At 44.4% G+C, this 23,305-nt stretch overlaps 1 protein-coding gene across 1 annotated transcript in view; it reads right to left on the reverse strand.

Annotated features, from left to right (window-relative positions):
• Positions 1-23,305, reverse strand: part of LOC138268205 (neural-cadherin-like) — a 506,556-nt gene that overhangs the window by 457,528 nt on the left and 25,723 nt on the right. The window lies entirely within an intron of this gene.

The raw sequence follows: 23,305 nt of genomic DNA on the forward strand, positions 1-23,305 counted from the left end.
TTAGGTAGAGAGGGGCACTGAGGGATAGTGTACAGCAAAACACACAGGACGTACTGCGAAAGGAAGTAGGGTCACTTCCGGGAACTTTTACCTCATTGGTTAGGGAGTGGCCAGGAGCTTCTTTCACAAGCTAGAACTAGGCATAAAAGGTGGCACACCACTACCCTCTTCAGAACACCGCTTGGCCAGGAGAAGAACTGCATCTGTTGTTGTGACCTGTAAGTAAGACCTTCCAAGTGCTGGACCTGTTCCCACTTGCACCCAGGAGTAGTTGGCTGACCTCCTGTTAAGCTACAGGGATACAAACGCTGCAAGAAGTCCAATTTAATGGCAAGCCCCACTGACCAGTTCCAGCTGGATCGTCCCTGGACCCTGCTGGTAGCTTCTACTTGAGTGAGTCCTAACCTATAAACGGTGTCCTGAGGTCATAGGGCTCTTAGAGACATGTAACAGTGTATTCATACTGCCAAACACTAAGAGCTGGGACTTAGAAACTTTTTCAAGCACAAAGATGCATTGCTGCAGGGCAAAAGAATTGCGGCTGCTTCTTCACTGAGCTTTTCAGCAGCAGCAAATCAATTTCAGGTCTCTGGAGCAGTTATCTGGGCTTGTGGAGAGCTGTTCAGCTACAGCTTGCAGCCCTGCCATGCTGGAGGGATCACAAGTCAAAACAATGACTAAGTCCTAAGGTAGCAATCCTCACTGGGCAAAGGAATCAAAAGTATCAGTCCGGCGAGGGACCTTTCCTGGGTGCACGTTTTGAATTTCTTCTGCACGCAGCTTTCCCACCAAAAGTCAACAGCTTCACCGGGCCTTGTGGAACCTATCTCCGCCCCACCCTGCTGCCTTGCCCTGCTGAGTATTTTTGACTTCCATTTCAGAGACTAAGTCAGAAGGTAAAACTTTTGACCAGGAGGAGCCTAGCCTCTGTATCCAACCCACTCTCTATCACAGTAGCCTTAAACCATACCCTTGTCACGGTCTAGTGTGACCAGTTGCCTGTGGTTATAGCTCTGAGTTTTCTGCGTTATTTTTTATCTAAAACTTTTAAAAAACTGATTTCTCTGGTTGCCCTTATATTTTTGTTGATATAGTTTTATTTTATCCATTAAATATTTTCTATCTTTATAAATTGCACAGGGATTATTACTGTGTATTGTTTTCAACATTTTAAATGTTACTTGTATTTTTTTTTAACATATTTTCTTAAGTTGAGCCTGTCTGCTCCGTGCAATAGGTAGCAGGGGTGGAGCACAGATTTAACTTACTGAAACCTCTAGTGGACCAAATAAGGAGAGTGCCATTTTTACTTGTGGTGTATTAACATCTACCCCAACTAATAATCCACTTTCTCACAGGCTATAACCTGATATTTGTCAAATGCACCCCACAGAAACCCCACTCTTACCAGTCTTCAATTTTCTTTGCAGCACATTTATTACTTTTCCTCAATCCTCACCCTCTTTGACATCGCTGCTGCATTCAACATGGTTGACCACTCATCCTTAGTAGCAACACACAGTTTTCCGGGTATCAGGTGAAGCCCTTAAAGGGTACTCTTCATGTTTCACTGATGTTAGACCTGACAGCCTTAGGGTGGTCACCCCTAACTTTTTGCCTGTCTCCCTCCACTTTTTGGACACTGTTTTTGCTGGCTTTTAGACTCTGCGCACTTTACCACTGCTAACCAGTGCTAAAGTGCATATGCTCTCTCTCTTTAAACATGGTAACATTGAATCATACCTGATTGGACTATTTAATTTACTTATAAGTCCCTAGTAATGTGCACTATATGTGCCTAGGGCCTGTAGATTAAATGCTACTAGTGGGCCTGCAGCACTGGTTGTGCCACCCACTTAAGTAGCCCCTTTTCCTTGTGTCAGGCCTGCCATTGCAAGGCCTGTGTGTGCAGTTCACTGTCACCTCGACTTGGCATTTAAAAGTACTTGCCAAGCCTAAACCTCCCCTTTCTCCACATACAAGTCACCTCTAATGTGTGCCCTAGGTAACCCCTAGAGCAGGGTGCTGTGTGGGGGAAAGGCAGGACATGTACCTTTGTAGTTTACATATCCTGGTAGTGTAAAACCCCTAAATTCGTTTTTGCACTACTGCGAGGCCTGCTCCCTTCATAGGCCAACATTGGGGCTGCCCTCATATAGTATTGAAGTGGTAGCTGCTGATCTCAAAGGAGTAGGAAGGTCATATTTAGTATGGCCAGAATGGTAGTAGCAAATCCTGCTGACTGGTGAAGTTGGATTTAATATTACTATTCTAGAAATGCCACTTTTAGAAAGTGAGCATTTCTTTGCACTTAAATCTTTCTGTGCCTTACAATCACCCTCTGGCTGGGCTTGGTTGACAGCTCCTTGTGCATTCACTCAGACACACCCCAAACACAGGGTACTCAGCCTCACTTGCATCCATCTGCATTTTGAATGGGTCTTCCTGGGCTGGGAGGGTGGAGGGCCTACTCTTACACAAAGGACTGCCACACCCCCTACTGGGACCCTGGCAGACAGGATTGAACTGAAAGGGGACCTGGTGCACTTCTTAGCCACTCTTTGAAGTCTCCCCCACTTCAAAGGCACATTTGGGTATAAAACAGGGCCTCTGCCCTACCTCATCAGACACTTGCTGGAGAAGAGACCTGAACCAGAACCTGCATCCTGCCAAGAAGAACTGCCTGGCTGCCTGAAGGACTCACCTGACTGCTTTCTACCAAGGACTGCTGCCTTGCTGTTGCCCTGCTGCCTTGCTGAACTCTTGTCTGGCTGTAAAAATGCTCTCCAAGGACTTGGATAGAGCTTGCCTCCTGTTCCCTGAAGTCTCAGGACCAAAAAGACTTCTCTTTTTCATTTGGACTCTTCGTGCGACGAAAATTTCGACGCACAGCTTGCTCCGCGGCGAGAAAAACGCCACACACCGGCACTGATCGACGCAACGCCTTCGGGGCGACTGGAACTTCGACGCACGGCCTCGCAAGGACAACGCCACCTGACTTCCAGAGGGGAAATCGAGGCGACGTCTGCCGTGGGAGCGAAACTTCGACGCACAGCCCTGCGGAACGACTCGCAGCCGGAAAACAAGCACGAGAATCCACGCACAGATCCAGGGGCATCTGGTAATCCCGCGACCCACAGAAAGAGACTGTCCGCGCGCCGGAAAACGACACTCGACTTCCCTGTGTGAAAAATAACGACACAAGTCCGTGTGTGCAGGGGAGAAATCGACACACACACCATTTTTCCACGTATCTCTTCTTCTGCGGCCCTTTGCAGAGATTTTCCACCAGAAACCAGGTACTTTGTGCTTGAAAGAGACTTGGTTTGCTTTTTAAAGACTTAAGACACTTTATATCACTTTTCAGTGATATCTCTACAATTTCACATTGCATCTTTATTCGTTTTGACCTACAATTATCCTGATAAATATTATAGATTTTTCTAAACACTGTGTGGTGTATTTTTGTGGTGCTATATTGTGTTATTGAATGATTATTTGCACAAATACTTTACACATTGCCTTCTAAGTTAAGCCTGACTGCTCGTGCCAAGCTACCAGAGGGTGGGCACAGGATAATCTTGGATTGTGTGTGACTTACCCTGACTAGAGTGAGGGTTCTTGCTTGGACAGAGGGTAACCTGACTGCCAACCAAAAACCCAATTTCTAAGATTGGTGATCAGCGGTTAGGATAGGACTTGTATTTGTGCAGTGACATACAGTAGCTAAGTATTTCACTACCTACCCACAGTTGAAGGTCAACTTGATTTTTATCTTTTTTTGCAAATTCGTTTTTCCTGACAATTTTCAAAAACTAAATCCTCACTCAACATGTCTCTGACTGGGTCTCAAAGAGGAGACTTTGACCTAGTCCTGTTGGATACATATACGGTCAAACAGCTAAGAGGGTTCTGCAGGGCAATGAGGGTACCCACCCAAGGGGCCTCCAAAAAGGAGGACTTTCAAGTGGCGCTGAGGGCCTGGGCAGAAGCCCATTTAGAGGAGGATGATGAGGAAGAGGAGCCAGAAAATGGCCCCTCAGAGGATTTGTTGCTATCAATGGATGATGTTACCACTGCAATTGTGCCCCCTTCCAGACCAGGGAGCAGTGTCTCTGTCAAAGCCTGACCGCAGAGGAAAGGAGAGAGGAAAGGGAGTTCTAATTGCAAATGGCAAAACTGAAAATTGAGGCTCAACAGGAGGAAAGAAGGGCAGAGACAGAAGCCAAGCAAGGTGAGACTGAAAGAGCAGCCAAACAGATTGAAGCTGAAAGAGCTTAAGCTGCAGCTGAGAGAGCCTTGGCTGAAAAGAAACTGTTATTGGCTCATGAACTGAGTCTCAAGGAGCTGGATCTGAAGGCAAAGCAGTCTGAATCCAGCAATAATGGTGGCAGCATACAGACAGGACCTGCTGGAGAAAAGAAGGTTCGTATACCCAAAAATGTGGTGCCCAGTTGTGTGGTGGGAGATGACACAGATAAATGGTTAGATGCTTATGAAGTTGCACTAAGGGCTCATGAGGTACCTGAAGGGCAATGGGGGGTAGCTTTGTGGGGTTATGTGCCGCCATTCGGGAGGGACACACTTCTCACATTGGATCAACCTGATCAAAACACATACCCACTTCAGAAAGCCACTTTACCTGCAAAGTTTGGGCTGATCCCTGAGGGATACCGTCAGAGGTTCAGGGACAGCACCAAACAAATCACACAAACATTGGTAGATTTCTTTGACTTTTCCAGTAAGGCACTGAATGGATGGGTGCAGGCAACAAAGTAGATAATTATAAAGGGTTATATGACTTGATTCTGGGAGAGCATATGCTCAATAGTACTTTTACAGAGTTGCGCCAGCACTTAGTGGATAGTAAGCTGACTGATCCAAGGAAGCTTGCTGAGGAGGCGGACCTCTGGGTTAGCACCAGAGTGTCCAAGAAGGTACCTGGGGGGACACCCACAAAGGTGGTCAGGGTTCCCAACAGAAGAAAGAGGGGGGAGATAAACTTACAGATAAGGAACTCTCCAAAGGCACCCAAAAGAATTCCCAGGGAGGGGGTGGCAACCATTCCTTTTCCAGATTTGGGAAAAAGCCAGGGACTTATGACAAATCAGGGAGAACCAACCCCAAATGTTTAGAGTGCTACCAATATGGTCACTATAAAGGCGACCCCCAGTGCTCCAAGAGGGCACCGTCCACTACTGGACAGACACCTGGGTTGACTAGTGTAGCGCTCGGGGTGAGATGGACCCAGATAGCTTTGGGGAACAGGTAGAGATTTCCCTAGTGTCCCTGGGAGAAATGGTGCCCAAAGCCCACATGCCCCAAAATACTTCCAAGTACAGGCAGTGGGTCACCATTGATGGGCAAAAGGTGGAGGCTCTGCGTGACACAGGAGCCAGTATGACTACTATCAAGAGTCAGCTGGTGTCAACAGAGCAGATAGTCCCTAATACATTCCACCAGGTCATAGTCGCTGACAATCATGAGAGTCACCTACCGGTGGCTCTAGTTCCCTTTGAGTGTGGGGGGGGGGGGGGGTCTCTGGTACTCTGAAAGTAGCTGTGAGTCCTGCCATGCCTGTAGATTGTCTGTTAGGCAATGATCTTGAGCATACTGCTTGGAAAGAAGTAGAGCTCAGATCTCACCTGGAGATGTTAGGGTTACCTGAGTGGGTCTGCATGACCACGGGGCCCATGGCTGACCGAGATGGAAGTCAAGGGCGTCTGGAGCCTGGAACAATGGCCCAGAGAACTGCCAAGAGGAGGGGCAAGGGGCGTGGGAAACCGGTCCCAGAAGTTCCCGCAGTGGTTGACGGGGTTCCTGAGGAGGAGGCTCCCGAGCCAACTGGGGAAGACATTGCCACCCTAGGTGACCTACCTGAGCTTGCTGGCTGACAAGTTGAGGGTGGACCCACCAGGGAGGAATTCTGCCACGCGCAGAATCAATGTCCCACTCTAGAGGGTCTGAGGAAGTAAGCCTCAGCCCAGGCGGCAGGTGAAGCCTCTGGCGATCACCACATATATTGGGAGAATTATCTCCTCTACAGTGAGCCTAAGGTTCCAGCCATTGGGGCAGCGTGTGCGCTGGTGGTCCCCGAGTGTTACCGAACCTTCCTACTGGGTCTGGCTCACGACATTCCCCTGGCAGGACATTTGGGGCAAGGCAAGACCTTTGACAGGCTTTTCACCCACTTTTATTGGCCCAGAATGAGGACAAACTCAGATACGTTCTGTAGATCTTGTCCTACCTGCCAGGCCAGTGGTAAAGCAGGAAAAAGGGTTAAAACCCCCCTGATTCCACTTCCTGTCGTTGGCACCCCCTTTGAAAGGGTGGGCATCGACATTGTTGGTCCATTGGACCCCAAAACTGCCCTAGGCAACAGGTTCATCTTGGTTTTGGTGGACCCTGCCACCCGTTACCCAGAGGCAATCCCTCTGAGGACCATAACTGCACCGGTGGTGACCAGAACTCTGATGGGGATATTTACCCATGTTTGATTCCCAAAGGAGATAATGTCTGACAGAGGCACTAACTTCATGTCTGCATACATGAAGTCTATGTGGTATGCGTGTAGTGTAACCTACAAGTTTACCACACCCTATCACCCCCAATCTAATGGTCTTGTGGAGAGATTCAACAAGACCTTGAAAGGCATGATTGTTGGCCTCCCTGAGGCCATGAGGCGTAAGTGGGATGTCCTCTTACCATGCCTTCTCTTTGCTTACAGAGAGGTCCCCCAGAGGGGGGTGGGATTCAGTCCCTTTGAGCTTCTCTATGGGTACCCTGTCAGGGGACCCTTAAGCATTGTCAAGGAGGGGTTGGAGAAAGCTCCAAAGGCGCCCCCTCAGGATGTGGTCAGCTACATGTTGGCCCTCCGCAACCAGATGACCCGCTTCTGGAAAGAGGCCCAAAGTAACCTTGAGGCCAGTCAAGAGGTAATGAAACGCTGGTATGACCAGAAGGCCACCCTGGTAGAGTTTCAACCTGGAGACAAAGTGTGGGTAATGGAGCCAGTAGAGCCTAGAGCTCTCCAGGACCGCTGGTCTGGCCCATTTGAAGTAAAGGAGCAGAAAGGGGAGGCCACTTAACTAGTGGACCTCCAAACCCCTAGGAACCCCCTAAGGGTGCTCCATGTCAACCGACTAAAGACTCATTTTGAGAGGTCTGAGGTCAACATGCTTCTGGTCACAGATGAAGGAATGGAAGAGGAGAGTGAACCTCTCCCCGACCTCCTCTCTGCCCAAGAAGGTGATGGGTCAGAGAAAGGGGTAATCTCTGACTCCCTGACTCTAAACCAGAAAGGAGAGTGCTATGAGCTGTTGGAGCAGTTCTCCCCCCTGTTCTCCCTTACTCCTGGACTGACCCACCTCTGTGTTCATGACATTGACATAGGTGACAGTCTCCCTGTGAAGAACAACATTTACAGGTTATCGGATAAGGTGAAGGCCAGCATCAAGGAGGAGGTCTCCAAGATGTTAGCTTTAAGGGTTATCGAGAAATCCAGTAGTCCCTGGGCCAGCCCGGTAGTGTTGGTCCCTAAGGCTACTGCCCCAGGTGCGAAGCCAGAATTCCAGTTCTGTGTGGACTACCGGGGTCTTAACTCAGTCACCCGGACTGATGCTCACCCCATCCCCCGAGCTGATGAGCTCGTTGACAGACTGGGCGCTGCCAAGTTCCTGAGTACGTTTGATCTTACTTCAGGGTACTGGCAGATTGCCCTGACTGAGGGGGCTAAAGAGAGATCCGCATTTTCAACCCCTGATGGCCATTACCAGTTCCGGGTCATGCCATTTGGGTTGAAAAATGCCCCCGCTACCTTCCAACGGTTGGTTAACGGGGTCCTAGCTGGCAAGGATGCCTTCTGTGCAGCCTACCTGGATGACATAGCTGTCTACAGTTCCAGCTGGAAGGAACACCTGCTCCACCTCAAGGAGGTGCTTCAGGCCCTGCAACAGGCAGGCCTGACCATCAAGGCTAGTAAGTGCCAGATTGGGCAGGGTTCTGTGGTTTACTTGGGACACCTAGTGGGTGATGGCAAGGTGCAGCCACTCCAGGCCAAGGTTGAAACTATCAAGGCCTGGCAACCACCTAGAACACAGACTGAGGCGAGAGTCTTTTTAGGCCTCACAGGATACTACCGCAAATATGTCAAGGGCTATGGTACCATTGTGTCACCCTTGACAGAACTCACTTCCAAGAAACAACCTAGGTTGGTGAATTGGACAGAGGCTTGTCAGAAAGCCTTTGACTCTCTGAAGGAAGCCATGTGCACGGCCCCCGTGCTCAAGGCCCCTGACTACTCCCAGGAATTTATTGTGCAGACAGACGCTTCAGAGCATGGCATAGGGGCGGTCCTAGCATAGCTAAATGAGGAGGGCCTAGACCAACCAGTAGTTTTTATTAGCAGAAGGCTCTTACCACGGGAACAGAGGTGGAGTGCTATTGAGAGAGAAGCTTTTGCTGTGGTCTGGGCATTGAAGAAGCTAAGACCCTGCCTGTTTGGGACTCACTTCAGGGTTCAGACAGACCACATGCCCCTCAGATGGCTCATGCAGATGAGGGGTGAGAATACAAAACTCTTGAGGTGGTCCATTTCCCTACAGGGGATGGACTTTACGGTGGAGCATCGCCTCGGGGTTGACCACGCCAATGCTGATGGTCTCTCCAGATACTTCCACCTTAGCGATGAGAGCTCCCAGGAGGTCGGGTAGCTCTCCCCACTTTCAGCTGGGGGGGACACATGTTAGACCTGACAGCCTTAGGGTGGTCACCCCTAACTTTTTGCCTGCCTCCCTCCACTTTTTGGACACTGTTTTTGCTGGCTTTTAGACTCTGCGCACTTTATCACTGCTAACCAGTGCTAAAGTGCATATGCTCTCTCCCTTTAGACATGGTAACCTTGAATCATACCTGATAGGACTATTTAATTTACTTATAAGTCCCTAGTAATGTGCACTATATGTGCCTAGGGCCTGTAGATTAAATGCTACTAGTGGGCCTGCAGCACTGAATGTGCCACCAACTTAAGTAGCCCCTTTTTCTTGTCTCAGGCATTTCTCCACATATAAGTCAACTCTAATGTGTGCCCTAGGTAACCCCTAGAGCAGGGTTCAGTGTGGGGGAAAGGCAGGACATGTACCTGTGTAGTTTACATATCCTGTAGTGTAAAACTCCTAAATTTGTTTTTGCACTACTGTGAGGCCTGCTCCCTTCATAGGCTAACATTGGGGCTGCCCTCATACAGTATTGAAGTGGTAGTTGCTGATCTGAAAGGAGTAGGAAGGTCATATTTAGTATGGCCAGAATGGTAATACCAAATCCTGCTGACTGGTGAAGTTGGATTTAATATTACTATTCTAGAAATGCCACTTTTAGAAAGTGAGCATTTCTTTGCACTTAAATCTTTCTGTGCCTTACAATCACCTTCTGGCTGGGCTTGGTTGACAGCTCCTTGTGCATTCACTCAGACACACCCCAAACACAGGGTACTCAGCCTCACTTGCATCCATCTGCATTTTGAATGGGTCTTCCTGGGCTGGGAGGGTGGAGGGCCTACTCTTACACAAAGGACTGCCACAGCCCCTACTGGGACCCTGGCAGACAGGATTGAACTGAAAGGGGACCTGGTGCACTTCTTAGCCACTCTTTGAAGTCTCCCCCACTTCAAAGGCACGTTTGGGTATAAAACAGGGCCTTTGCCCAACCTCATCAGACACTGCCAAGAAGAACTGCCTGGCTGCCTGAAGGACTCACCTGACTGCTTTCTACCAAGGACTGCTGCCTTGCTGTTGCCCTGCTGCCTTGCTGAACTCTTGTCTGGCTGTAAAAGTGCTCTCCAAGGGCTTGGATAGAGCTTGCCTCCGGTTCCCTGAAGTCTCAGGACCAAAAAGACTTCTCTTTTTCATTTGGACTCTTCGTGCGCTGAAAATTTCGACGCACAGCTTGCTCCGCAGCGAGAAAAACGGCACACACCGACGCAACGCCTTCAGGGCGACCGGAACTTTGACACACGGCCTCGCAAGGACAACGCCGCCCGACTTCCAGAGGGGAAATCGATACAACACCTGCTGTGAGAGCGAAACTTCGACTCACAGCCCCGCGGAACGATGCGCAGCTGGAAAACAAGCAGGAGAATCCACGCACAGATCCCGGGACATCTGGTAATCCCGTGACCCACAGAAAGACTGTCCGCGTGCCGGAAAACGACGCTCGACTTCCCCGTGTGAAAAATAATGACGCAAGTCTGTGTGTGCAGGGGAGAAATCGACGCACACCATTTTTCCACGTATCTCTTCTTCTGCGCCAATTTCAGTGATAAAAATCAGACACCAAGAAAGGATGAGAAAGAAATGAAATATAAAGCAGATCCCCAGACAATTATGAACTTGTCTCAGACATAGCTAAATCAGGCTAAGAAGCAGATTTTATCTTTTGGATTATCATTGCCTTGAAAGCTTGCTCAACTGTAGTCAGACGAGGGTGGACATTTTTAAGTTCAACAGGAAACTGAAGTTGATGAAATTCACATGTTGGGGGATAAGAAGACAAAGAAATTGGGAACAACTGAAAATCATGATCAGTTACATTAGACAATGGCGGATTTGTCACTTATGAGAGAGTTAATTGATTTGGAAAATGAATGCTTACGAATCGCCAAGGCGGTTACTGATGAAAGCATATTGGCCTCATGTAACTTGGAAATATGGGGAGAAGCAGAAACACCCTTCAAGCCACCCTCTACATCTTTACCAGTCACACCACGAGATGCTGTGGACACATTCAATGAGATGATAACAGACGGTGTGAAGGGGTTGTATGGAGAAATCAATAAGAGGGGACTGTTGAGAAAGTGCTTTGATTGCAGATATCAAGCACTTAAAAAGAAATGGCAGGTTCATGATGATGTAGTCATAAGGAACTCTGACAAGGAGGGGGTGGTTAAAATAGTACTATGGCCAGGCAGCATGTAGCCAAAGGAATCAGCTCAACAATGTGGAGGGCTACGCTAGGTGTGACCAGAATGAGGTGGTAACAATCAAGGAACAATACAAATCTGACCTGAATAATAATGAATTATTAAATCAAGACAAATACATGTTTCTAAGCAATGACCAGCCAAAGATTCCAATCATGTATTTGATTCCTAAGGGTCACAAAAATCGAATTGAACCACCAAGTAGGCCAATAATAGGAGCCCAAGGAAGCCTTTTGAAGAATACATCCAAATACATTGATTGTTTTCTTGAAGATTATATCAAGAATCTACAGCTGTATATAAAAGACATGGGTGCCTTTTCTTAAAGGAGATTTATGACTGACATCCTATGGGAGAGTGATTATCTCCTCATGTCACTTGATATAGCAATGCTGTACACCAATATTCACCACTCTGATGGTTTATGGGCCATGGGTTATTTTCTCCCAGGCCGTTGGCTTCAATTGTACAAGCATTCACAAATGTTATTGGTAATGAAAAGCGCTGTTTGGAGAGCAACTATCTTATGTTTGATGGAGAGTTGTTCCACCAGCTGTGTGGCACTGTGATGGGCACCTGTTTGGCCCCCAGTTATGCATGTTTACACTTGGGCTGGTGGGAGGAGCAGGTCCTCCAAAGTGACCATAAAGCTGCTTGGGACGAACATGTGGTAATTTGGTCAAGATTCATAGACAATAAATTCATAATTGGAGAGGTTCAAGTGAGAGTGCTGAGAAATTTGTGAGAGACATCAATGTGAATAATTTGAACCTGAATTTCACAAGCCAAATAAGCAATTAATGAGTGAACTTCCTAGATTTAGAGATTTTCATTGAGAACAGCAAGATAGAATCTAGGTTGTTTAGGAAGGAAACGGCAGGCAAAACTATATTGCGTGCATCAAATTTTCACCCCAGCCATTTAAAAGCGAGCATCTCTTATGGGGAGATGCTTCGAGCTAAGAGGAATTGCAGCATGCTACAGATGTAGTGCAGTGCCAAAGAGAAATGGCATAAAGGTTCATACAAAGGGGGTGTAGCAGAGAACTGCCTGTGCAGGTGCAAGTAGCAGTGGTAGCCAATAGGAGAAATGCAATTGTGTTTGCTAGGCCAAGGGTAAAGCAGGATAAAAGTGGAGTCAGGTTTCTCACAACTTATAGTAATAAGGATCAGATGTTGAGGGCACTGATCCATAAGAATTGGCACATTGTCAAATATGAGCTTGTGATTGGTCCAAAACTGCCTAAGAACCTGCTGACCAGGTATAGGAGATCCTAGTGAATGAGAGATGCATTGATGAAAAGCCGTCCTGAGGTGATCTGAATAAACAGTTGGCTTGGGCCTAGGGAGGGGTTCAGGAAATATGCCAATTGTGTGGCCTGCACAATAGGAATTAATACCTTCGGAATATACATCCCCTTTCCACGAGAAGCCCATTAAAATCTGAGACACATACAACTGTGAAACAGAGTATGTGGTCTATGTGCTCACATGTAGGTGCAATTTAAGGTACGTGGGCAGCACAACCCTTCAGGTGCACAAGCGCATCTTGCAGCACATGAGGGCAATCAGAAACTTTGACTAGGCTTATCCGGTGCCCATGCATTGTGGCAAGGTGCATAATCATGATGTAAATCAAATGAGGTACTTTTTTGATTGCTGCAGTTCCGTGGGACAGGAGCGGTGGAGATCAGGGGAAAGCACTAAGATGATTGGAAAAGTGGTATATATTAAATCTGAATTGTAAAGTTCCAAACAGGCTAAATATAGATGAGAAATTGTATGTCCTTTGTCTAAGATTGTCAAATCATAGGGAAACCAATGGGACCCAAGTGCTGATAAAAGTAAATTGTTGAGAGTTGAGTTCAACAATTATTCTTGTACATAAAAAGAAAGGAGTCACACATGTTGTTTCGGTTAACATTAAAAAAACAAAAGTTATGATTTGTATAAAATCCAGGCTTAACGCATTGGAATGAATTGAGGACTGCCCAGTAGAGAGACAGAGTTGTAGGCGGTAGCGAATGAGTGTGCCCACTAGGGCCAGATTGTATAGAGACAGTGCCTTACCTACCAATGTCACTGTCTGATTTATGTATAGTTTAAATGATGAAATTTATTAATTACAGCATATAGTCTGCAGGTGGTGATGGATGGAAATGCTCACTAGGGCTGGATTTCACTGGCTGATGTATGTATACCTTACACTATAAAATGTATTCCTTACAGCATATAGCCTGCAGGTAGTGATGTATGAAAATCCTCACTAGAGCTGGATTTTTTCAATGTATTCACCAATAATATTGTTGATTATTCATTACAGCATATAAGCTTCAGGTGGTGACGAATTAAAATGCTCACTAGAGCTGGCCTTTTTCAATTTATTCACCAATATTATTGATTTATTTATGTAGACTTTAGTGCTAAAATTAATTCAGGGTCTTGCCCACTTGGGCTGCATTGTGAAAGGCCGTTGTCTCTTTATTTTCTTTCTTTTGCCCTCACTATGGTTAAATTCAAATTTATATGCTGCAGCCACATAATTGAATTGTTGGATGTATTAATTCTGCTATGATATATTGAGCAGTGAGAGTATGGCGGTGTTAGTAACTCTTTTGTGTTTATGATGCTATAATCAGGTAGAAATGTTTGGGTAAAATGGCATGCACGCCATGTAATCAAGGTCACAGAGGTTGCCCAAATCGCGTTAAGGCAATGAAATGGAATTTTGAATAAAGAAAATTGAAATTGAGCAATATTGCTAGTGTCTGCATCAATCCTTACAGTGAGGAATAGTCGTTGTTAATTGCTGTTGTTGAAATACATATATATTAATACATGACTGCAGGCTTTAACACAGTGCAATAACAATCTACCCTTTAAGTACTCTTAGCTTTAACATATGTGTTTCATAATAAATCAACCTACTGTCTGTAGCATAGACCCGTTTTCTGCAGAGTCATCACCGATTTTTTAGCTGTTTTTAGATCCTGTTTGTGCTGGTATTAGGACTCTGGGCATCATTACGAGTCTGGCGGTCAGACTTACGGTGGGGGTTGGACAGCTGCCAATGTGGCAGTCCGAGTGCCACATTATGACCGCAGCGGTTGTGTCATTGTCGGACCGCCAAACCGTCAGGATTAGTTATCCCGAGGGTGTGGCAGTCCTAATCCAAGCAGCGCTGCCCTGGGGATTATGACCCCCTTCTCTGCCAGCGATTTCATGGCAGTAACACCACCATGAAAAGGCTGGCAGAGACGGGGTGCAGGGGGCTTTGCAGACAGTGAACATTGTGATGGGTGCTGGTGCACCCTACGCACTACAGCATTGCCGCTGGCTCAATTAAGAGCTGGAAACAATACTGTAGGCCGTTTCCCACTGGGCCAGCGGGTGGAAACTAAGGTTCCGCCCGCAGACCCAGTAGGAAACTCGGAATGGGCCCGGCGGGGAGGCTGCCACTCTGGAGGCAACCTCCCAGTCGGAACTTCGGTATTAGGCTTTTCCGTCCCCCAAAGCAATAATGAGGCCCTCTGTGTCCTGTGATAATGATAATCAGTATCACAAAGCATGTACTCAGGTCCTAAAATGGCAGTGGTAAAATGAATTTCACTCAATTAGGAGGTGGACCCAGAAGATAAGTTGGTGATCTCTGAAAGGTCTAGGTAGTACTTTCAGGGTCGTAGTGAAGTGGATCCAGGAATGTCTATGCAGGTACTATGACTGCACTAAGATGATGTTAGTCTTGCAGCGGAGGTGGGTAGTTGCCCAGAGGAAGGTAGCTGGGTGTCTTTGCTTGACCATACGCTGTATCTTTGGCATTGAACTGTTAAAAGTGGGAAGGAAACCATTGGGTGAGAGAGTCCAGGTAGCCAAACAGCCACTCTGTGTGGAAAGAGGACCTCAGGTTGAGGTGCAGGGATCCAAGCCGGAGGATCAGTGGTCTAAGAATAACCTGAATTGACATTAGAAGACACAAAGACTGCCATAAGTAAGGCCAATTCTGTGCTGTCACAGAGACAGGAGCCCTGGACCAGGCACACCCTGCATGACACAAAGAGAATGTGTGACCTTTGATGCAGGCTGTGTCACCACACTGAAAGTCCTAAACTGCCTGACAAGTGTTCAGTGCCAGGGTACAAACCTTGAGGTGAATACCGGTCTCATTAAGTCACCCTTGAGATGGAGAAAGGGAGAGCAGATGGAGGGTGTCTGCAGAATGACAATGTATTCACCCGCTCTGAAATCCCTGAGAGGTCTGGGAGGCCTTGGGGGGTTCCAGAACAAATTGCTTAAGGATAGGAGAGTTTGCCAAGGGAAAAAATGTCATGAGCAGGAATGTGGAATTCATATAGCCTGACACCCAGGATATATTGTTTGGTGTCAAGGACAAAACGTTTTCATGTCTATTTTGTCCTTGGGACAAGTAGGCCCAACCCCCTGCAGCACAAACCCTTTGGCTTCCAGTTTATTGTACATTATGCATCAGTCATTGTCTGCAGTTAAGGTAATATTTGTGTTCATATCTTAATGCTATCTATTCAAACTTGTATTTATGGTTGATAAATGCAAAGTCTTTATTATTAGGGTGAGCGCTCTAGGGAAATGTTGTAAGCCTCGGACTGTACTACTGACAGTAGTTCCAGTGTAAAAAATGTATACACATGTTTAAAAAGTTTAACAAAATGAGGTTGCATATAATGTTCCCATATTGCTGTCTGACTAGATGCAACTATGTTCAGACTCTTAAAAGCAAGATTGATGATTCTTTGCTTTCAAAATAAATTGTTCACAAAAAATGCAACTAGGAAAAAACGTTTTGCTAAACTATTGTGAAATTTTAGGTACCACTTTTTTGAAGAATCATTTAGTAAAATGTGTTGATGCACGCTAGTATTTCCAAAAAATATTCATAATGGAAAATCAGGGTATGAAAAAAATGAAAATAAACCAGCACTAGAAAGGCCAAAAAATCTGACAGTGGTGGTCAGCCTTTTGGTTTTGTTTTGACATTCTTTTTGTACAACATTATAGCTGTGGGAGCTCTTGGCCCTCACCAGTTTAACAGGCATTGGCAAAAAGAAAAATATTTGTTGTTCCTCAAACAATTCCAAAAGGTGTGGAAGAAATGGTGGGAATACCACAGACTGATGGGTTAGCAAAACATCAATGGCATGTTTGCTGTATTTTGGGGGACAATTAATAGAACTGGACCTGGGACCATATTACCAGAATGGATCATTTTCCTTGAAAAACTGGGCACAACAAATCAACTGTTGTTATTGTTTGTTGTGCAAAAGCAATAAAATATTTCTATAAAAAATATATATGTATCTAATTTTTGTTCTCAAAAGCACACATTGCCTTAACATTCTTGGCACTGAATAAAAGTACTTGGTGTGTCGATATGCTCCTTGTGAAAGAGCAGAATGCTGTTACTCACAGTAAAGCCAGTCAATAGATAAAGAGATAGGATTGTAATGGAAACAAAATGTCTCAGTTAAAGCCAGACCTAATTAGGGGCCCAATTCTTAAAGAAAGTCACAAAAGTGCACCCCTGGTGTATGTCCTTGCATTAGTGCAGATTTACGTCTTTCATGAACTCAGAAGAATTTACAGAAGTAGGCCAGGAAAACGTACTCCTACAAAATATTTGTGAACAGCGTTTTAGCACAAGCAAATATGCATGTGTAGGTTTGCCCATGCGAAAATCTGTTGAGCGTTTGCAAGTTCACTTTCTCTCTATCCACTTTTTTCCCCAACCCTGGAAGAAATTTTTATTCTGTACTTGTCAGAAGTACATTTTTAACTCTTCTCAGTATGAGAAAAGATTAGGGAGGAGCTGGTGAAAACCCCTAAAACATGGAAGTTAGTAGGTTTGCAGAGACTCAAAAAGGTATTCCAATCCTGAAACTATTGGTTACTGCTACCACCAGCCCCAGTATGTAGATCTGTGGAAAGATGACAATGTAAGGGAATTGCTAGTATTCAAACCCTACTGTAGCATGAGCTGGGAATAATCAGTTAGGCTATAATCAGACTCTTATTTAATGAAATTGCTGCAATAATTTGTCCCCGGACTACATTGCACCTAAGAGACAAGTGGATTTTTTTTACAGAGCAAGTAGATTTATAAAGCAACATGTCCCATGGGCAAGTAGATATTTTATTAGATTCCACACTCCTGCATGAGTGAGCTTCGCACCCCTGCCTAGACACTTTCAGAGACCCTTGTGTGTGGCGTGGTAGTGATATGCAAAAAGATAGTCTTAAGCCACATGCCTGACTCTGGCCTGAAAGGCAGGACACAGCCACATGTGCATCACCAAGGGCTAAGTGGGTTGGAACGGCCTGGACTGCATCCAGATAGGACCCCGAAACCAGTAGATGACTAATTGTCATGCCACAGGCTGCAGGAGCAGCCTAGAGAAAGCACTGGATTTGACCATTTACCTGTGAACAGATGCCTAGTGACCTGACACAGTAAACTGACAGCTGTCAGCAGTTTCTGCGTGTTGTTTGCCATGTGAACAGAAATGACCTTTAGTTGAGGACAGAGATCTGATACAGGAGACAGTATGGGCCACATAACCAGGTTGGCCATGGTGGTAATGTTCACATACGGGGGTGCACGTATAAGTTGGCTAGGTGTAGTCCTCTAACAAGTGGGGTCTCCAAATGAGAAGGCTTTCCCATGGGCAAGGTTAGTTACTAGGGTAGAGCTTGACAGAGGGGTACGGACAGGTTCAAAGGGGAATAGAACATACAAATGATACTGCAGACGTGATGAATTGTCTTTTTCCTATCACCTTAGCAAGGATGTCCATCAAGGGACTGATTACTCTACCATAGCTCTCGGCTAAAGGGGGACTGTGTAGCAAATTCACTTTTTTTAAAAACTTTTTTAGGACCCTATTTTTTCTGGTATAAGGACTCTGTGCCCTGTGCTACAATGTGTGTGCAATGATCCCAAAATGGTAGTAGTAAAGTTAATTTCACCTAATTCGTCTATTTAAGAGATCCTTAAGAACATTGTAGGTGGCTTACAAAAAGCACCTACAGCGTGAAAGTGAAATGTCATTTGTAGGATGCTGCATGTATTTTGACTCCCCCATATATATATAGCAAAATATACATCTCCCATGAGCATCACAGCATTCCAACTGGGCTGCAGTATAAAAATGCACTGCTGACTTATGGCAAGAAAATCTGCATTGGTCATGTAGGTAAAGTCTACAGTAGTTTTATACATTCATAAGTCACACCTAAAATGTATCTTGTGAGTCCACATGGCAGAGTGCTAATAAAGACAAATATGGCATGCTACATATTGGAGATAGTGTGCTCTCACAGTGAAATAAAACCCAACTTGCTAGGTCCTACTAGACCTTTCCTCAACATGCCTAGTTAGGATTGAAATCTTTAATCTGTATTAACTTTAATCTGCTTGGGGAAATGCTAGAAACATACACCAAATTTATTTCCTACTTAATTTTGAATAACTGATTTAGTGGTGCAATCAGATTTTTGATAACTTAAGTAGAAAATAACTGTAAAATTGCACTTTATGCTGCCCGAGTCAGAACTAACTTAAAACAGTTCAGTCACCCATCACACCTCCAGGCTAGACTACACATCTTTGGCTGGGTAGTTAACGATTTTTGTTCAGAGGACAATAGGCTGCTTCTGAGCCCAGTAAGAGCAAATAGGTGTTAATTGCTGACCACTTAGCAAGAATTTGCCTCAGGGAAGTGGGCAGTAACAGCTGGCGGCTTTAGCACTACCTATTTAGACTTGGATATGCCAAGGACAACATTTCCTATTAATTTCCTGGACCTTCCGAACAGCCAGGTTCCAATCACAGAAGAAAGGATAAACAGTTTTTACTTGTCAGATGGGAGGAGATCTTATCTAAATCAGAGAGTGGCTAAAGGAGCAGAAGATAGGCCTGTATACTGGCCTTTGATCTTGAAACAGGGGCTTCTGGGTAATTTACCAGTAAGGACGTGCTGAAAATGGTGTACGGACTGTGAGAAAATAGGTTTGGTTGGTAGAATTTCTCCAATTACTGACTAGTGCACAGGATACAACTCGTACCTTAATCACCCCTTACTCAGAAAATTTCTGAACCTGGGAAGAATCCAGCTGAAAAAGAAGGCCCTATTGGAAGAAGATTTCTGACAGAAGAAGAGTACTCGAAGAAGGACTCAAAAACTACTGGCTTCTGCTGGCACCCAGGGACTGGAATAGACCTCAAATTGGCTCACCAATTGGCTGGCCCGCTGTTTATCTGCTTCAGGGATACACAAGGCAGAAGCACTCCTGAACTCTGCATGGGATCTGGGTGGAGAAACTTGGTGACCAGGAGCCTGCCCTGAGGAACTAGGGACTGCAAGACTAACCAGAGGAATCTTTCCTAGCCTTTGGACACAAAGTGTAAAGTTAAAATCTTATACAGGCTTGATTATAACCTACTTTCTGTCACAGCTGGCCTGAACAAGCACTGATGTCTCTGTCCACCACAAACTGTTTTTTTTCAATGGTGCTTTACTTATCTAGACGCCTTTTGCATTAAAACTTCACAAATTCATATCTCTGTTTCCTCATAACCTATTTTAATGGTCTTGGTGTGCCTCCTGTCAATACATTCTTCTTTATTGTTCTAAATTGGTTTGTGAATTTTATTGTATTGTGTTCTTCCCTTTGAAATTGTGGGTACTGCCTGAACTTAAAACACAAATATCTGGGGATTACCTGCTACTTGTGCTATAGCAGCCAGGGGTTGAGCAAACTTTCTCTCAGAACTGCTTTTTGACATAAAAAGACTGAGTTTATTTAGTTGGGGGGTAGGGGCTCCTAAATTAATAACCCTATTCATGACACTAACTGTGTATACCTTTTCATAATTAACTGATTGACCAATGGCATCTAAAAATAACTTTCCCCAGTGAACTAATCAGGCACACAGCCTTTACCATTGCCTGGTCACCAAAAATTACTCAAGCCTTCTGTATTGAGCATAAGCTTTCTCACAATTCAACTATTGAGTATAATGTAATAAATTTACAAAGATGCATAATAGTACATTTGTCAAGATAATATAAAATACCTCAGAAAAGGGCCTAATAAGAATTATAATAACAATTCTTCTAACCCAGAGTCTGCTCAAGTAGGTCCCCAACACTAAAACCCATGGCCGCTAGGATAATTAATGAAATTTCATGCAACAAAATACCTGCAACAGGCTTCAGAACAGTGTAATAACAACCCACCCTTAGAATCCCTTTGGCTTTAACACATGCTTTTCACAACATGTAAGTCAGGCTACTAACTTTTTTGTTACTTTCTTTTTTTATAATAAACAGAAGAGATCAAACCCCTTCCCAATGAACTGATAATGCCTGTGGCCCTTACCATTGGTTTGGCACCATATCCAATGTAGGCCTATTGAGGTGCAAGTAATCTGGCAGCCAACGTGCACACAATCATAAAATTACACATATGTACAGAATGTCAGTTGACATTACAATATATAATTAGTCCTGGTCAAAATTCAAATTATGCTGGCATCATCTCATGCAACCCTTTAATATGAATTTCCAGAAATTATGCCATTACACCACTTCATGTAATTATGCACCATTTGAGATTAAATAAAATTCAAAGTAAACGAACAGTAACAACAGAACCTGAACAGCTGTTGTTCGCTGTGATTTGTTTAAATGTGTCCAGAACCTGACACAAAGCAGAACTTGATGCAATGACTCAATTTGCACTAAAATACAGAGTGAAATTGGCGATTTGCTTCCATCGCAATTAAGCTAATTTCATAGACCTCTATAAATAAGCCAGACCTAATACCTTTATCATAACTTTTTTTATGAAAAAGAGATCAGAGCTTTGGCATCTGACATAACGTTTGCAGTGAAACAACCAGGCCAATAGTCTTTATCAATGGCTTGTCACCAAAACTATCTCAAGCCTTCTGTATTGATGATAAACTTTCCCGCAACACAGCCATCAGGCAAGCAAACATAAAATTACAGATGTATACAAAATTACATTTGGCAAAGCAAGTTACTCTTTCGCCTATAACAGCCTAACAAGGGTTCTCAGAGTGCAAATCTTCTAACTCCACTGTTTGTCAGAGGCTGAAACTGATACCAAAACCCATACTTACTATGCCAATCTGTGAAGACTTCAAGTAATAAAACACCTCTCTGCAGGTTTTAACAAAGTAAAAAACAATCCACCCTTTAATGCTTATTGACTTTAACATATGCTTTTCAAAATAAATATGGTGGGTCGACTGCCTTTCATATTAAACATATCAGGCCTATCCCATTGACCACTGGCTTACTACCACACCCAACACTGTACTTCTGTACTGAGAAATAGCTTTCCCCCATGGCAACAACTGTAATGGAAGGACTCTTTTTTTCAGTGGCAGTAGCAACTCCCGTCCAGTCAAATCCTATACTCAACAAAACTAACATTGGGCCACAGCATGAGCCCCTCTCTCAATAGTTCTTCTGAAAGCTCTTGCTCTGTTGATCACATACAAATGGGCAAAGCCCCTGCTATCAAGCCAGACTTAAAAAGGACCCAATGACCCTCTAACAGATAAAATGCACCTAGACCTCTTACAACAGAATGTAAAACATTCTTAATGGCTTATAGATTTGTATTCCGTAACTGAATTATCAGTATGTCTATGCTGTTGGTAAATTACCTCATAGTTAGTCTGTGATTGCCTGCATCGACAAATTTGCATCTGGAGATAATGTTCTGTGTTACTTGAGGATCAGGGCTGTTGTTATTTGAGACTTGTTGTACTGTGGAATTACTGACTTCTGATGGTGTGTTACATGCGGTGAATGATGTTGAACAGACAAATGTTAGCTGGATTGGTAAGGATTAAACACCGTAATAGGATTACATGAAAAGCAATTATACCTCCATAGTCTCTACAGTTTAAAATATATTAACTACATCTGGACTTTTCACCACTGACATTTCTACAGAGTTTTTTTCCCGTTTTCTATTTTGACCAGAGGATTTTTTATTGAAATCTTTAGACCTTAAACATGTAACGGATTTACAAATGCATAATCAGTCTTGAAATTCACAAAACGTGAATTTACTGTCGAAAATCTATTTACTCACATTTAATATTACCCAAATGCAGTATTTAAAAAACACAAATCTCAAAAATGTTTAAATCAACATACCCCATGGCCTGACTCACAAAATAAACCGCGACAAATACATTTGTAGATTTACATCTGTGCCTGGTGTGGCTATCTGATGTTTTCGAAACTCTCAAAGAATTCTAGGAGTGCTCCTGGGGAGCTGCGATAAACCACGAGGGCTCCATCTTTCCAAAAGTACTCTTATGGGGAAGCAATTGTACATGGTATAATAAATTATGTATCTGCGAATGCTTAGCAAACGTGCATTTGCACATTAACATTCTTTTTCTGCACAAGGAAAATATTTTTACACCATGGAGGAGCCCTTTCCATCACACCCCAAACAACTTTAGGGTCGTCGTTTCACCACTCTCTAAATGTAGATATTATTCATCTCAGAAGGCTGCACTCATATTCTCCTGTCATCACACTGCATTAGGGAATATAGGAGGTCCTTCATTAAGGACCTATTTTAGAACAAGGAATAACCAACTGCTCTTGTAAATTAGCACTTGTATAGTGCACAATGTGCCACGAGTTCAGCATGACAACACCTTTTGGTAGTCCGGGTTAGGTATTTTCAAAGATTTCCATCTCGGGCTGGAGTTTGATTGAATTTTGTGGTGGTGTGTGGTCAATACTGCGAGTATGTCACTTTTTATGAGTTGTTAGTTTCTTGGTGAGTGAGACTGAAAGTCTGATCTAAATTAGCCACATAGTTCCAATGTCAGCACTAACCGTGTTATTCTGTATGTTTATAGGTGTACATTCCTTTTCACTCCAAAATTACCTATATGGTACCCCTTTATTTTCTAGTCACTGTAACACAACTTTAAAGTCGGTGCCTTGGCTTGCTGAGTGAGTCCTGGTCTTAGCTTTGGCTGCCTGGTTTACTGAAGAATCCAGGTTATCAGGGAACTAATTGTCCAGCCCTGGACTTTCCTTTAATAAAAGACCGCCTTGTGGGAGTTCTACTCCTGGCTCCTGTTAACTGAATCTGTTGTTGTGGCGCACCTGAAATCAATGACCTGGGAAAGGAAAATCCAGGAGTGAAAGATGGTTTCCCTGGTGACATGGAGCCCTCTGGGGGCTTCAGTACTGCATAACAGTTATGTTTCTCTGTGTCTGTAAACCACCTCTGC

The sequence above is a fragment of the Pleurodeles waltl genome, chromosome 12 (genome assembly GCF_031143425.1).
Source record: "Pleurodeles waltl isolate 20211129_DDA chromosome 12, aPleWal1.hap1.20221129, whole genome shotgun sequence".
NCBI lineage: Eukaryota > Metazoa > Chordata > Amphibia > Caudata > Salamandridae > Pleurodeles > Pleurodeles waltl.